This window comes from Trichomycterus rosablanca, chromosome 12, assembly GCF_030014385.1.
Source record: "Trichomycterus rosablanca isolate fTriRos1 chromosome 12, fTriRos1.hap1, whole genome shotgun sequence".
Lineage (NCBI taxonomy): Eukaryota > Metazoa > Chordata > Actinopteri > Siluriformes > Trichomycteridae > Trichomycterus > Trichomycterus rosablanca.
This window is the reverse complement of record NC_085999.1, coordinates 11,115,308-11,131,952: the sequence shown is the minus strand read 5'-3', so window position 1 is coordinate 11,131,952 and position 16,645 is coordinate 11,115,308.

Below are 16,645 nucleotides of genomic sequence, written 5' to 3'. Positions count from 1 at the left end.
ACCCCAAATGTACATATTACATTATCTTATCAAATATGTCCTTAAAGCTTGTGCTGTTGTAGGTTTATCAGGGTAGATCACTTCAAAATAAGAATAATGTTGTAGAGCAGTGGTCCACCTCTAATTAAACCAAACATTACACCTACCACCTATAAGTCCTATTATAGAAACATGCATGCCACATAAACCCACACTTACACACAGTGCAGTAAGTACTTCTTACTTATGTCAGTAATAGAGGCAAGCCTGCACTATGATCTTGGTTGGTCTTCCATTCCAGTAAATTCCAATCTGAAATGTCATAGGCACCAATACAGTGTATCACAAAAGTGAGTACACCCCTCACATTTCTGCAAATATTTCATTATATCTTTTCATGGGACAACACTATAGACATGAAACTTGGATATAACTTAGAGTAGTCAGTGTACAACTTGTATAGCAGTGTAGATTTACTGTCTTCTGAAAATAACTCAACACACAGCCATTAATGTCTAAATGGCTGGCAACATAAGTGAGTACACCCCACAGTGAACATGTCCAAATTGTGCCCAAATGTGTCGTTGTCCCTCCCTGGTGTCATGTGTCAAGGTCCCAGGTGTAAATGGGGAGCAGGGCTGTTAAATTTGGTGTTTTGGGTACAATTCTCTCATACTGGCCACTGGATATACAACATGGCACCTCATGGCAAAGAACTCTCTGAGGATGTGAGAAATAGAATTGTTGCTCTCCACAAAGATGGCCTGGGCTATAAGAAGATTGCTAACACCCTGAAACTGAGCTACAGCATGGTGGCCAAGGTCATACAGCGGTTTTCCAGGACAGGTTCCACTCGGAACAGGCTTCGCCAGGGTCGACCAAAGAAGTTGAGTCCACGTGTTCGGCGTCATATCCAGAGGTTGGCTTTAAAAGATAGACACATGAGTGCTGCCAGCATTACTGCAGAGGTTGAAGACGTGGGAGGTCAGCCTGTCAGTGCTCAGACCATACGCCGCACACTGCATCAACTCGGTCTGCATGGTCGTCATCCCAGAAGGAAGCTGACGCACAAGAAAGCCCGCAAACAGTTTGCTGAAGACAAGCAGTCCAAGAACATGGATTACTGGAATGCCCTGTGGTCTGACGAGACCAAGATAAACTTGTTTGGCTCAGATGGTGTCCAGCATGTGTGGCGGCGCCCTGGTGAGAAGTACCAAGACAACTGTATCTTGCCTACAGTCAAGCATGGTGGTGGTAGCATCATAGTCTTGGGCTGCATGAGTGTTGCTGGCACTGGGGAGCTGCAGTTCATTGAGGGAAACATGAATTCCAACATGTACTGTGACATTCGGAAACAGAGCATGATCCCCTCCCTTCGAAAACTGGGCCTCATGGCAGTTTTCCAACACGATAACGACCCCAAACACAACCTCTAAGATGACAACTGCCTTGCTGAGGAAGCTGAAGGTAAAGGTGATGGACTAAACCCAATTGAGCACCTGTGGCGCATCCTCAAGTGGAAGGTGGAGGAGTTCAAGGTGTCTAACATCCACCAGCTCCGTGATGTCATCATGGAGGAGTGGAAGAGGATTCCAGTAGCAACCTGTGCAGCTCTGGTGAATTCCATGCCCAGGAGGGTTAAGGCAGTGCTGGATAATAATGGTGGTCACACAAAATATTGACACTTTGGGCACAATTTGGACATGTTCACTGTGGGGTGTACTCACTTATGTTGCCAGCCATTTAGACATTAATGGCTGTGTGTTGAGTTATTTTCAGAAGACAGTAAATCTACACTGCTATACAAGTTGTACACTGACTACTCTAAGTTATATCCAAGTTTTAGTTCTATAGTGTTGTCCCATGAAAAGATATAATAAAATATTTGCAGAAATGTGCGGGGTGTACTCACTTTTGTGATACACTGTATACAGTATCATTCTCTCTGTTCTCAACAGCTGTGTCTGATTTATCATAGCTGACATTTTTCTTGGCATCTATTTCCTTGGCATGATTAATGCATAGTCAAGTATAGTCAAGTACAAGGACTGTGTTTATTAATTATTTAAATTTATGTTTCAATTTTAGTTGTTGAATACATTTTAAATTTATATGTTTTTTTTCAGATTGCATTGCAAGTCCTCTGCCTCATCACCTAAAATGTTTTTCATAGCACCAGTGGTACTCAATAAAAATAACTGGCCCCATTTAAAAGAAAAAACGACATCAGGTGGCACAGCCCCAGGGGCACCTGGGTTTGATCCTCGCCTCAGGTCACTGACATGCAGAAGTATTGTCTACTCTAAATTGCCCCTGCTGTGAGTAAATTATTAAATTATTCCATGTGTGATGACCTGTGATGGATTGGCCCCATCACAACCCTGAGCAGAAATTAAATCAAATGAATGTCCTGGAGCATTAAGTACTGTAAAATTCAAGAAAAAGGATACAGAGAACAAGGATTTGTTCCTGCCATGTTATATTAAGTTAGGTTCTTCTACACAAGCCTTAACACATCATAAAACTCTTTGTAGTGGCACATGGTTGAAGTCCATAAAACACATGGGCTGCATCCTTCAACACTTCATTTTTCATGTCATTATTTTTTTGCTTTGCCTATAGTGATGATCTATTTTCCTTATTGTTCAGGAATGTTTTTATTAGCTAAATAAAAAAACATACAGTATATCTCTTTACTGACTTTAATAGCAGGGTTCTAAATAATTGTGATTTATATTTTACAGGACTGGCATAAATCAAGCTTGGCTGTTTTCAGTGAAGTACACTGACTTTTTAAAAGTTATAAACTGGTTGTCTGAGGCGTCATTACTTTTCTATAGGAATGATATGTACAGTATGTTGAATTACTTAATAATTTATAGAATTATGTTTTACAAAATGTGCTGTCCTAAGTTTTGTGCTTTGTTTAATGAATTTTTCAACCTGAAATTATTAGGCAAGAGGCATTTTTTTTTTTTGCCTTAGCCATATGCAGTATATTTCCTATATACTTAAATAAATACATTGTTCAAACTTTAAGTATAGCTCTTTTCCTAAAATTTACAAAATTATTTTAAGCAAAGCCGTAAATATACAGTAGACCCTTGAGTTACGAACGATTTACCATACGAACATTTTGGGTTACGAACGATCTTTTTCAACTTAACGTACGAACAAATTTCAGATTACGAACCGAAATTCTCGAAACACATGATGTTACGGACAAGTTGACTCCGACCGCTCTCTCTCTCTCTCTCTCTCTCTCTCTCTCTCTCTCTCTCTCTCTCTATATATATATATATATACAGTGTATCACAAAAGTGAGTGCACCCCTCACATTTCTGCAGATATTTAAGTATAGCTTTTCATGGGACAACACTGACAAAATGACACTTTGACACAATGAAAAGTAGTCTGTGTGCAGCTTATATAACAGTGTAAATTTATTCTTCCCTCAAAATAACTCAATATACAGCCATTAATGTCTAAACCACCGGCAACAAAAGTGAGTACACCCCTTAGTGAAAGTTCCTGAAGTGTCAATATTTTGTGTGGCCACCATTATTTCCCAGAACTGCCTTAACTCTCCTGGGCATGGAGTTTACCAGAGCTTCACAGGTTGCCACTGGAATGCTTTTCCACTCCTCCATGACGACATCACGGAGCTGGCGGATATTCGAGACTTTGCGCTCCTCCACCTTCCGCTTGAGGATGCCCCAAAGATGTTCTATTGGGTTTAGGTCTGGAGACATGCTTGGCCAGTCCATCACCTTTACCCTCAGCCTCTTCAATAAAGCAGTGGTCGTCTTAGAGGTGTGTTTGGGGTCATTATCATGCTGGAACACTGCACTGCGACCCAGTTTCCGGAGGGAGGGGATCATGCTCTGCTTCAGTATTTCACAGTACATATTGGAGTTCATGTGTCCCTCAATGAAATGTAACTCCCCAACACCTGCTGCACCCATGCAGCCCCAGACCATGGCATTCCCACCACCATGCTTGACTGTAGGCATGACACACTTATCTTTGTACTCCTCACCTGATTGCCACCACACATGCTTGAGACCATCTGAACCAAACAAATTAATATTGGTCTCATCAGACCATAGGACATGGTTCCAGTAATCCATGTCCTTTGTTGACATGTCTTCAGCAAACTGTTTGCGGGCTTTCTTGTGTAGAGACTTCAGAAGAGGCTTCCTTCTGGGGTGACAGCCATGCAGACCAATTTGATGTAGTGTGCGGCGTATGGTCCGAGCACTGACAGGCTGACCCCCCACCTTTTCAATCTCTGCAGCAATGCTGACAGCACTCCTGCGCCTATCTTTCAAAGACAGCAGTTGGATGTGACGCTGAGCACGTGCACTCGGCTTCTTTGGACGACCAACGCGAGGTCTGTTCTGAGTGGACCCTGCTCTTTTAAAACGCTGGATGATCTTGGCCACTGTGCTGCAGCTCAGTTTCAGGGTGTTGGCAATCTTCTTGTAGCCTTGGCCATCATCATGTAGCGCAACAATTCGTCTTTTAAGATCCTCAGAGAGTTCTTTGCCATGAGGTGCCATGTTGGAACTTTCAGTGACCAGTATGAGAGAGTGTGAGAGCTGTACTACTAAATTGAACACACCTGCTCCCTATGCACACCTGAGACCTAGTAACACTAACAAATCACATGACATTTTGGAGGGAAAATGACAAGCAGTGCTCAATTTGGACATTTAGGGGTGTAGTCTCTTAGGGGTGTACTCACTTTTGTTGCCGGTGGTTTAGACATTAATGGCTGTATATTGAGTTATTTTGAGGGAAGAATAAATTTACACTGTTATATAAGCTGCACACAGACTACTTTTCATTGTGTCAAAGTGTCATTTTGTCAGTGTTGTCCCATGAAAAGATATACTTAAATATCTGCAGAAATGTGAGGGGTGTACTCACTTTTGTGATACACTGTATATATATATATATATATATATATATATATATATATATATATATATATATATATATATATATATATATATATATATACAGGGGTTGGACAAAATAACTGAAACACCTGTCATTTTAGTGTGGTAGGTTTCATGGCTAAATTGGACCAGTCTGGTGGCCAATCTTCATTAATTGCACATTGCACCAGTAAGAGCAGAGTGTGAAGGTTCAATTAGCAGGGTAAGAGCACAGTTTTGCTCAAAATATTGCAATGCACACAACATTATGGGTGACATACCAGAGTTCAAAAGAGGACAAATTGTTGGTGCATGTCTTGCTGGCGCATCTGTGACCAAGACAGCAAGTCTTTGTGATGTATCAAGAGCCACGGTATCCAGGGTAATGTCAGCATACCACCAAGAAGGACAAACCACATCCAACAGGATTAACTGTGGACGCAAGAGGAAGCTGTCTGAAAGGGATGTTCGGGTGCTAACCCGGATTGTATCCAAAAAACATAAAACCACGGCTGCCCAAATCACGGCAGAATTAAATGTGCACCTCAACTCTCCTGTTTCCACCAAAACTGTCCGTCGGGAGCTCCACAGGGTCGATATACACGGCCGGGCTGCTATAGCCAAACCTTTGGTCACTCGTGCCAATGCCAAACGTCGGTTTTAATGGTGCAAGGAGCGCAAATCTTGGGCTGTGGACAATGTGAAACATGTATTGTTCTCTGATGAGTCCACCTTTACTGTTTTCCCCACATCCGGGAGAGTTATGGTGTGGAGAAGCCCCAAAGAAGCGTACCACCCAGACTGTTGCATGCCCAGAGTGAAGCATGGGGGTGGATCAGTGATGGTTTGGGCTGCCATATCATGGCATTCCCTTGGCCCAATACTTGTGCTAGATGGGCGCGTCACTGCCAAGGACTACCGAACCATTCTGGAGGACCATGTGCATCCAATGGCGGTGCCGTGTATCAGGATGACAATGCACCAATACACACAGCAAGACTGGTGAAAGATTGGTTTGATGAACATGAAAGTGAAGTTGAACATCTCCCATGGCCTGCACAGTCACCAGATCTAAATATTATTGAGCCACTTTGGGGTGTTTTGGAGAAGCGAGTCAGGAAACGTTTTCCTCCACCAGCATCACGTAGTGACCTGGCCACTATCCTGCAAGAAGAATGGCTTAAAATCCCTCTGACCACTGTGCAGGACTTGTATATGTCATTTCCAAGACGAATTGACGCTGTATTGGCCGCAAAAGGAGGCCCTACACCATACTAATAAATTATTGTGGTCTAAAACCAGGTGTTTCAGTTATTTTGTCCAACCCCTGTATATATACACAGTGAGCGAACATTCGGACAGCGGTGTTTTTTTTTCGGTGTTTTCTTTATATTTCGTAAAAATTTTATATTAAAATGGCCAAAAAGACGCTGCAGAGAAAGCGTTGTTGTGTTGTATAATTACTCCTGCCAGTAGGTGTCACTGTGCATCAGACAGAGGGGACTGAGTGAGAGAAAAAGGAAGTCGCTGAGTAAAAAAAATTTTTTCGTGCATTTGCGCCTACAAAATACAACACTATTAAAATAAAGAAAGAAATAATAGAGACATATGAGAGTTATTGTTGTTTCTGGTAGATACATTTTATGAAAAAAGGACGAAATTTATTATGGTGTATGGTACAGCACACGTACTGTACTGAAATGTGATGTGTGTTTTTATGTACAGTACAGTACTACTGTGTATTGTTGTTTATTATCGTTTATTACAGGACTGTCTATTCTATTATTTAAGATTTAAGGGAAAATACATTTGTATTTATAACAAAAAAGACCATTTAAGACATTAGAAAGGTTAGGTAAGAAAGGTCTGGCATGGGTTAATTCTATTTACATGATTTCTTATGGGAAATATAGGTTTAACTAACGAACATTTTGAATTAAGAACAGCCCTTTGGAACCAATTAAATTCGTAAGTCATCAAAAATGTACAGGGGTTGGACAAAATAACTGAAACACCTGGTTTTAGACCACAATAATTTATTAGTATGGTGTAGGGCCTCCTTTTGCGGCCAATACAGCGTCAGTTCGTCTTGGAAATGACATATACAAGTCCTGCACAGTGGTCAGAGGGATTTTAAGCCATTCTTCTTGCAGGATAGTGGCCAGGTCACTACGTGATGCTGGTGGAGGAAAACGTTTCCTGACTCGCTTCTCCAAAACACCCCAAAGTGGCTCAATAATATTTAGATCTGGTGACTGTGCAGGCCATGGGAGATGTTCAACTTCACTTTCATGTTCATCAAACCAATCTTTCACCAGTCTTGCTGTGTGTATTGGTGCATTGTCATCCTGATACACGGCACCGCCATTGGATGCACATGGTCCTCCAGAATGGTTCGGTAGTCCTTGGCAGTGACGCGCCCATCTAGCACAAGTATTGGGCCAAGGGAATGCCATGATATGGCAGCCCAAACCATCACTGATCCACCCCCATGCTTCACTCTGGGCATGCAACAGTCTGGGTGGTACGCTTCTTTGGGGCTTCTCCACACCGTAACTCTCCCGGATGTGGGGAAAACAGTAAAGGTGGACTCATCAGAGAACAATACATGTTTCACATTGTCCACAGCCCAAGATTTGCGCTCCTTGCACCATTGAAACCGACGTTTGGCATTGGCACGAGTGACCAAAGGTTTGGCTATAGCAGCCCGGCCGTGTATATCGACCCTGTGGAGCTCCCGACGGACAGTTCTGGTGGAAACAGGAGTGTTGAGGTGCACATTTAATTCTGCCGTGATTTGGGCAGCCGTGGTTTTATGTTTTTTGGATACAATCCGGGTTAGCACCCGAACATCCCTTTCAGACAGCTTCATCTTGCGTCCACAGTTAATCCTGTTGGATGTGGTTTGTCCTTCTTGGTGGTATGCTGACATTACCCTGGATACCGTGGCTCTTGATACATCACAAAGACTTGCTGTCTTGGTCACAGATGCGCCAGCAAGACGTGCACCAACAATTTGTCCTCTTTTGAACTCTGGTATGTCACCCATAATGTTGTGTGCATTGCAATATTTTGAGCAAAACTGTGCTCTTACCCTGCTAATTGAACCTTCACACTCTGCTCTTACTGGTGCAATGTGCAATTAATGAAGATTGGCCACCAGACTGGTCCAATTTAGCCATGAAACCAACCACTAAAATGACAGGTGTTTCAGTTATTTTGTCCAATCCCTGTATATATTCAAATCTAAATTTTTTCTTTAAAGTTAATGTATTTCTATAAGTATGAATTAAATTCAGGTGGTAAAATAAAGGCGGTAATAATCATAATATAGTGCTTTAACAAAACAGCAAATCGAGAGTTATTTAACAAAACAGCAAATCCATAAAAATGGATTTCTCTGAAAGCTTTTGTTTGTTATAGATGTGATGATAGATTTTAGAGGTATCATTTCTAAATCTCAAAACTTCTGAGACTTTTTCTAATTTGGCCCAAAAAATGCTTGTAGGAATCTAAAGATGATAAAACACAACTTATTTAAGTTTCAATGTACTTTTACTGAAATGTGTAATCCAAGACCACAATCCTAAACTGGCTTACCTTTGTAAGTAAAATACAATGGCTTGACACATGCACAGGTAGTAATACTGAATTCAAAAGTTGACATATAGATGGTTTTTGTTTGTGCCCCAAAAAGAAAAAAACTAGGTATAGGGTATTAAAATAAGGAGATGAGTTGAAGACATGCTATCACTGTTTTACTGGCAGATAGCACCTCATAGATGACCAACAGTGTAACCTTAATGTAAGGTTCAGTAACACAATGAGGTAATATGTCATTTCTGACATTTCTACATTTTCTGCAGTATTTTTTTTCATTAGATGAGTTTGTAAGAAAAAATCTGTAATCACAAAACACATGGAAAACTAAGTGCTCTAACAATAGTGTAGCTTAGCTGGAGGACCGTGCACAGTTGTGTATATTTGCAACTCTCGGCATGGAGCCTGTTAAGATTTTAACAAAGGAGTCATGCTTGAACTGTGATTTATATATAAAGATTAGGACGTGGCTGTGATGTACTTCATTTCCTACTACAGCAACAGTGCAAACATTTGATTCTAATATCACTGCAGTGAACTGCAGGACAACCTCACCTGTATCTTGATTGATTTGACTTTCAAACCCAGTTCAACAGCATATCATCCAAATAATTGCACAGCATTGGGAAGGATATAAATTACCTCAACATTGTTTTTTCTTTTCTTTTTGGCATAAACAAAGCACAGAAGCCGAAGCTAATTAACTAGCTACCGTTGCTTCATTAGGAGAGATCTACACAGCTCATGCGGCTTGGATTCCCACTCCTACCCAGTTTTATTTATAGACGACCTAAGAACAACTCATTTAAACACTCAGCTCCCAGTTGGCCCACTCGAAAGGACCAAAAAATCCTATTTTAAGAGCAGAAATGTGTTTCTACAAATCTTCAAGCAAAGGCTATGCAGCAGAATACATTTAAAATGTATTCCTCTGTGGGAAACATGTTTAGTGAAATTTTTTCTCTCCACAATGACAATATCCAAAACCCATGTACTACTACATTAATATTGTTATACAGTTGCAAGAAAAGTATTAAACTACAGTGTCTAAATGCTTTTCACTAATATTTTTGCATTCTTTGAATGCAAACAAGCATATTGTAGTTATAAAATGTGAAATGAAAATACACCAATGAGGCATAACATTATGACCACCTCCTTGTTTCTACACTCACTGTCCATTTTATCAGCTCTACTTACCATATAGAAGCACTTTGTAGTTATACAATTACTGAATGTAGTCCATCTGTTTCTCTACATACTTTTTTAGCCTGCTTTCACCCTGTTATTCAGTGGTCAGGACCCCCACAGGACCACTACAGAGTAGGTATTACTTGGGTGGTGAATCATTCTCAGCACTGCAGTGACACTGACATGGTGGTGGTGTGTTAGTGTGTGTTGTGCTGATATGAGTGGATAAGACACAGCAGCGCTGATGGAGTTTTTAAACACCTCACTCTCACTGCTGGACTGAGAATAGTCCACCAATCAAAAATATCCAGCCAACAGTGCCCTGTGAGCAGCGTCCTGTGACCACTGATGAAGGTCTAGAAGATGACCAACTCAAACAGCAGCAATAGATGAGCGATCGTCTCTGACTTTACATCTACAAGGTGGACCAACTAGGTAGGAGTGTCTAATAGAGTGGACAGTGAGTGGACACAGAGTTTAAAAACTCCATCAGCTGCTGTGTCTGATCCACTCATACCAGCACAACACACACTAACACCACCACCATGTCAGTGCTGGGAATGATCCACCACCTAAATAATACCTACTCTGTGGTGGTCCTGTGGGGGTCCAATAAAGTTTATTTCAACATTTAGCAGACAATTTTATCCAAAGCAACTTACATTTGTGACCGTATACACTGCAAGCAATTGAGGGTTAAGGGCCTTGCTCAAGGGCCCAACAATGGCAACCTGGCAGATGTGGGGCTTAAATCAGCGATCTTCCAATTACTAGTCTTGTATCTTAACAGCTGAGCTACCACTGCCCATATAAGTTGAAACATTAAATAGTTGTTTTTATATTGTTTTCAGTTGAATGCAAGTCAAAAAGAAAATTATTAATAGGGTTAGGTTTTGTGGCCATGCTCAAGGGCTCAACAGTGACTGCAAGGCACAGCTGGGATATTATGGGACAGTGGAATGAGGTCTGGCTAAAAGAAAATAGAAATTGGGCTCAGTGAGAGCTTTGTAAACAGTGTGCTGTGTTAGGAGCATCATTATCTGTCAGTTCATGGATGTGCAGCACATTAACACCCTGTATGCATACATGAAGCACCAAATAAACAGTGAAAATATGTTTGTGCATAATGCATAAAGGTGTACTGCATGAATAAAACAACTACTGTGTGTCATTTTATTTTCTATTTTTAAAGTTAAAATGAAGCTAATGTGTCAAAAAGGAAGGAAGCAAGAAGCTGCATGTATAAGTGCTACTCTGGCAATTCAGAATTTTGTGCCAAGAAATGCTATTTTTATTTCTCAGCCAGATAGAAAAGCTGAGGCATGCTATATTTCTGTATACAATGCTGCCAACAAATTACATGCACCATTTTTTAGATGCAAGAGATGTTTAAAAAAATGATTTGTACAATTCATTGTGAATTAAACATATTACTCAGACTGCACAAGATGGAATGTTAAACATTTTTAGATAAAAAAGCTACAGATTAATTCTAAATGTTTAAAATGGATTTATGGTTAATTACAGAAAGGTACCTAATTTGGTCTCTACTGTGTTTCTTAACAATAATTCCAGAAGATCTTTTGTGAAATGAAATAAAACCAGTTTGTTAATTTTGTTGAACCTTTATCTTAAGATCCTTTCCTATCAAAAGTTCAAAAAAATAACTTAAAATGAATGACTAATTCATATATTGTAAATATAAACACATTTTTTATTGAATGCCTCCAACAGACAGGCAAAGGGCAAAAAGAAGGTGAACGTTTATAGAATATTACACTATTTTGAAACATTGCACAATAGGCAGAATCGTGATTTGGTAAAAAAAAAAAAAAGCATCATCCACCAAAAGTTTAGGCTGCGTTCGAAATCGCATACTTAAACAGTACATACTAAATTTGAGGCAGTGTGCACTGCTCGGCCAGTAAAGCATTAAGCTCTTTCAGTACGCAAGTGTGCAGTATGGAAGCAATCTCGTACGTACTACGTCCACCATCGTACCAATGTCACGTGATGCATGACGTCTCATCACCACAGTTATAACCATTTTAAAATCGGACAAAATTAATTTAGTCATTCTCCACAAAGCTACACGTAATGTTATTCAGGCTTGTACTTAATCATAAGATTTTTAATGTTTGTCTTACTCTCCTCTTTCCGCCATCTTTCTTCTTCGCTACGAACGCCTTTGCAGCTCCAGTTGAATTATGGGATAGATTATCGGACCGTAAGTGTGCATTGTTTTGCATACTGAAAAATGGCTGCCCAGGAAGTAGGTCATCCGGGGACTTTCCGCTTACTGTTTAATGTATACTACGTATTCGGACATACTAACCGCTCTCACATACTGCTTTCGCGTACTGTTTGGTAAGGAAATATGCAATTTCGGACACAGCCTTAGTCTTGGTGGATTGTGGCTCACCACTTTGTGCCAAACTTTGAAAGAGAATTGTCAATCAGCTCAAAAAGAACTGATTCCTTTAATTAATTTCTTTGATTCACCATCTACCTTATCACCGGTGGCTTGGTGGGTAGCACTGTCGCCTCACAGCTAGAAGGTCCGGGGTTCGATTCCCAGGTGGAGTGGTCCGAACCCTCAGATGGCATTGCATGAGGAAGCATGATGCTACTGTGATAACCACATTGGCTCGGGAGTACAGGAGAACCGTTATTCATGTCAACCCATCAAAACTCTCCATTGCTTGTGTATCTTGCTAAACAATATGCAATGCTGAAGAAAGTAAGGGGGGAAAATCTGTTTTATGTGTGAATTTCATGTCAAACAAAACAGTTATTTCTGTCTTTAGTCCTCAGTCCTACTGTATAATTTACGACATTTCTGGGACAGTGTTCTCTGAACAGATGGCCGTAATGAACAATGCCGTAATGGGGGGTTGCACACCAAAATCTCATTCCATCTTTGAATCGTGGTAGAAGAGGCGTTCTGGTTTGTAGCTGTTTTGCTGCCACATGGTCCGGACAGCTTGCAGTAACTGAGTGAATAATAAATTCAAAGCTGTATTGGGACATTTTTAGGACAATGTTCCAGAAGTGGCTTCTCATCTGAAGCTAATCTGCATGAAATGAAAACACCAAAACAAATAAGCAAACCAACAACTAGCTGTAAAAGTGGACCAGAAGTGCTTTCATCATTTTAGTTCCTACACTCATTAGTGCTTAACCTAGTTTCCCATCTGAGATATAAAAGAAATCTGATCGTTACTCTATCCTAAAGATTCAGTATAATATCAGTCTACCTAATTAACTTTACAAAGACATAGAAACAGCTTGTTCTTGTCACGTTTTGGTAAGGAAATGAAGCAATGTCTTCTTTTTTTCGTCACTTTTAATCTGATGTAAGCCATTTCAGGGTATTTCCTTAGCCAATAAAATAAGCTTTGCAGTACTTGTTAGGCTAGACACCCACTTGTAACAATTACCATGTTCTTTCCTCACAAGTTCATTCTAAATGTAATTTAATCCAGTGGTTCCCAACCTTTTTTGCACCACGGACTGGTTTTATATATGATATAATTTCACGGCTCAGCAGGGGAGGGAGAATTGAAAATAAAATTATATGGCGAGCATAATAAAATGCTGCAATGAGACGCTCCCACCTAGGGGTGATAGGAGACAATAACACCCGAAGTGTGTTCCTTATGTACAGTATACTCCAGAACTTTGTTTTGGTTGCCGTTACTGCAGAAAATCCCACTTCACAAAGATAGGATGTTGGAAATAGAGCAGTTTTCAGCAAACACTAATTATTTATTCTTTCAGTGCGTCCCGGGAATAAGTGACCCACGGACCGGTACCGGTCTGTGGCCCTGTGGTTGGGGACCACTGATTTAATCCTTATTATGGAATAAACCATGTTGAGAAGAAACTGGTTTGTGGAAATATTCATTCATTCATTGTCTGTTTTACCACTGCTTTATCCTATTAAGGTGGATACAATTCACTGGGCGAACGGCGGGAAACACCCCGGACAGGTCACCAGTTCATCACAGGGCACACACACAGACACACACACGCCTAGGGGGACTTTAGTATCTCCAATTAACCTGACTGCATGGCCTTTGGACTGCAGACATTGGTAGAGCATGCAAACTCCACACAGAAAGGACCTGGATTTCTCCACCTGGGGATCAAACCCAGGACCTTCTTGCTGTAAGGCAACAGTGCTACCCACCAAGCCACTGTGCCACCCTTATGTGAATATGGAAAGGTAAATGCCATATAATCATTCATGTTTTCTGTCAATTCTTTCACAGAGTGATGAGGAAGCCTGTGCAACACATCAGTTCTATCTAGCATGTGTATTGATTAGTCTATAATTAGTATATAAAATAAATCAGGCCTAAATTAATAAGTAAAGGATACACAGCTTGTATCTAAGAACGTTAATAGCATTAGACGTTGAATAAAAAACATTTTAATAGAGGTTAAGAAAGGCATAATTTACATGAGAAGAAAACAAGGGTGCTTTGTGTCACAAACAGAATGCACATTGCCGGCACAACTTAAAACAGCAACATTTCCTGTCACTTATGAACAAACACAACATTTTCTCTGAGGTCACTATTGATTGCAGCATGTTAACTACAATTGCAAGAAAATGTTTGAGAACTATTTGGAATTACTTGAATTTCTGTGTTAGTTATTCATAAAATGTTGTCCAGTCTTTATCCCAAGTTGTAATTACTGACAAACATTTATATTTGTAGTCATTCACAGTCAAGGCTGAATAAGTATGTAAAGTCTGATGTTAATAAAGGGACTCCAAGAAGACAAAAATGCTGCATGTCCATTTCCTATTAACAGTATGGCAATTCTTATTTTGTGTATAATAGAATAAAGGCCTTGCACTCAAAAATCCAATCTCAACTGTGAAGAATGGTGAAGACAGCACCATGTATGGAAAGCTTGCAAACATTAAGAAAGCAAGGAATTTAAAATTGTATCAAGTTTTTAATAGGAGAATGTAAAGTTAGCTGTTCATCCTTTAAAGCTTAATAGAAGATGAATTATGCAAAATTATGACCGCAAACCCATGAGTGAATCAGGTGGCGCAATGGTAAAATACACTAGCACACCAGAGCTGGGTTTTCAAATACATCGTATCAAAACTCAGCTCTGCCACCCCGCTGGGCTGGGCGGCTGCATGAACAACAATTGGCTGTTGTTCACAGGGTTAAGGGCAAGCCGGATCATGGGCCCTTATAACTGGTGCAATTACGATCCCTGCTGGCTGATTGATGGCGCCTGCACAAAGCTGAGGAATAATGCTGATCAGGGTGTGGCTCTCCGTGCACAGTGCTGATCGGTATACATATATCAGAGGTCACTAACAGGCGGACCGCCGTCCGGATCCGGACCCAGAAGCTGTCCCATACGGACCCGGACCTACAGCCAAAACAGAAAGTTATTATTTGAAACCTGACAGAGCGCTTCTATTTTAACCGGCGCAGCTTTTGTAGTCTTTACGGTAGCGGTTTAGCGGATGAGAAAACGCACAGACCAATCACGTGACACCACTCAGCCAATCAAGTCTGTGCATTCCAGCCGGTAAACACTGCGACTCTACAGTGCAGACAGATGAGAGAGTTAGAGGCGAGTTACATGTGGAAAGACGGTGGAAAGAAAAAGAAAGATAGCGAACGTAGAAAAAACGAAGGGAGAGATACAGACGACTGTGCAGGAGAAAGTTGAGAAAAAGACGAGTGAGACAGGAGACAAATAGCGCTCTCCAAAAAAGAAACGTGTACAGCAAAAATACAGCATTTAATCCGTGATGGAGAGACTCATTTCTGTTCTTACTTCCCACGGGAGCACAATTTATTTTTATTTTCTCTTAATTTGATAAGAGAAAGGTTTGATAAGGTGGGGCGGCCCGGGTCCTCTCTGTGTGGAGTTTGCATGTTCTCCCCGTGTATATACAGTATATATATATAGTTAAACATTCCGGACCTTTGCTTCAAGAAATTTTCTCTAACTGGACCTCTTTAAATTTTAGTTGAATACCCCTGGTATATATGAACTTGACTCGTGCAGGTGAAAAATGCAGTCTGTACTGAGCGCGTGTCGGAGGGGGCGTGTGTCTGTTGAGAAGCATCCTCAGTCAGCAGTGGAGGGTTGAATCAGTGGAGGATGCAATCAGGGTAACTGGACACGACTAGATTAGGGGAGAAAATTGTTGGAAAAGGTTGGAAAAATAGAAAATAAAATATAAATAATAATAATTTGGCTGTTAAAATAAGAACAAACTAAATGATCAATTTGTTTCCTTAATTTTGTTAGTTTTGTTTTCTTTGAGTCTGCAGCTGCATGAAATGCCATTACTGTTAATGGAGGTTCCAACAATGTTTAAATCTAGGGGTCCTCGTATCTGCTGGGCTGTGTTTGAACATGTAAAACATTAAAAGTATAATTCACAAATGTGTTTGTCTATTTTTATGATAATTAAAGATCCACACTTTGGGTCATAATGCAACTCCATAGGGTTCACAATGGCAAGCTGGATAAGAAACTAACATTATAAACACTGTAACGGTTACGGATGGTGATCTCAGGTCTGTAATCATGTCAGCAAACTGAGGCTCAGCTAAAGTAGATGTTCATTACAGTAAACGTCCCCAGATACTGGATCTGATGATGCTGAGAGCCACAATGCTACAATGTCACTGTAACGTCTTGATATACCACATTTCTGTGCTCCTATACATCTCTAGTGGTCCTTTAGAAAGTCAAAAAAGTGACAATAGAACCAGATGTCATTTCAGTTAATCAAGTATTTTCATGTTTCCTGACTCTGTTTCTTTGCCATCATCAAAGTCTCTAATCCAAATCAGCTGTATGGCAGAGCAAACAACTACAGCATGGATAACCTTGTTCCAGTGAAGCTCCGGCCAGTCCTGTTGTAGCTGAATTCA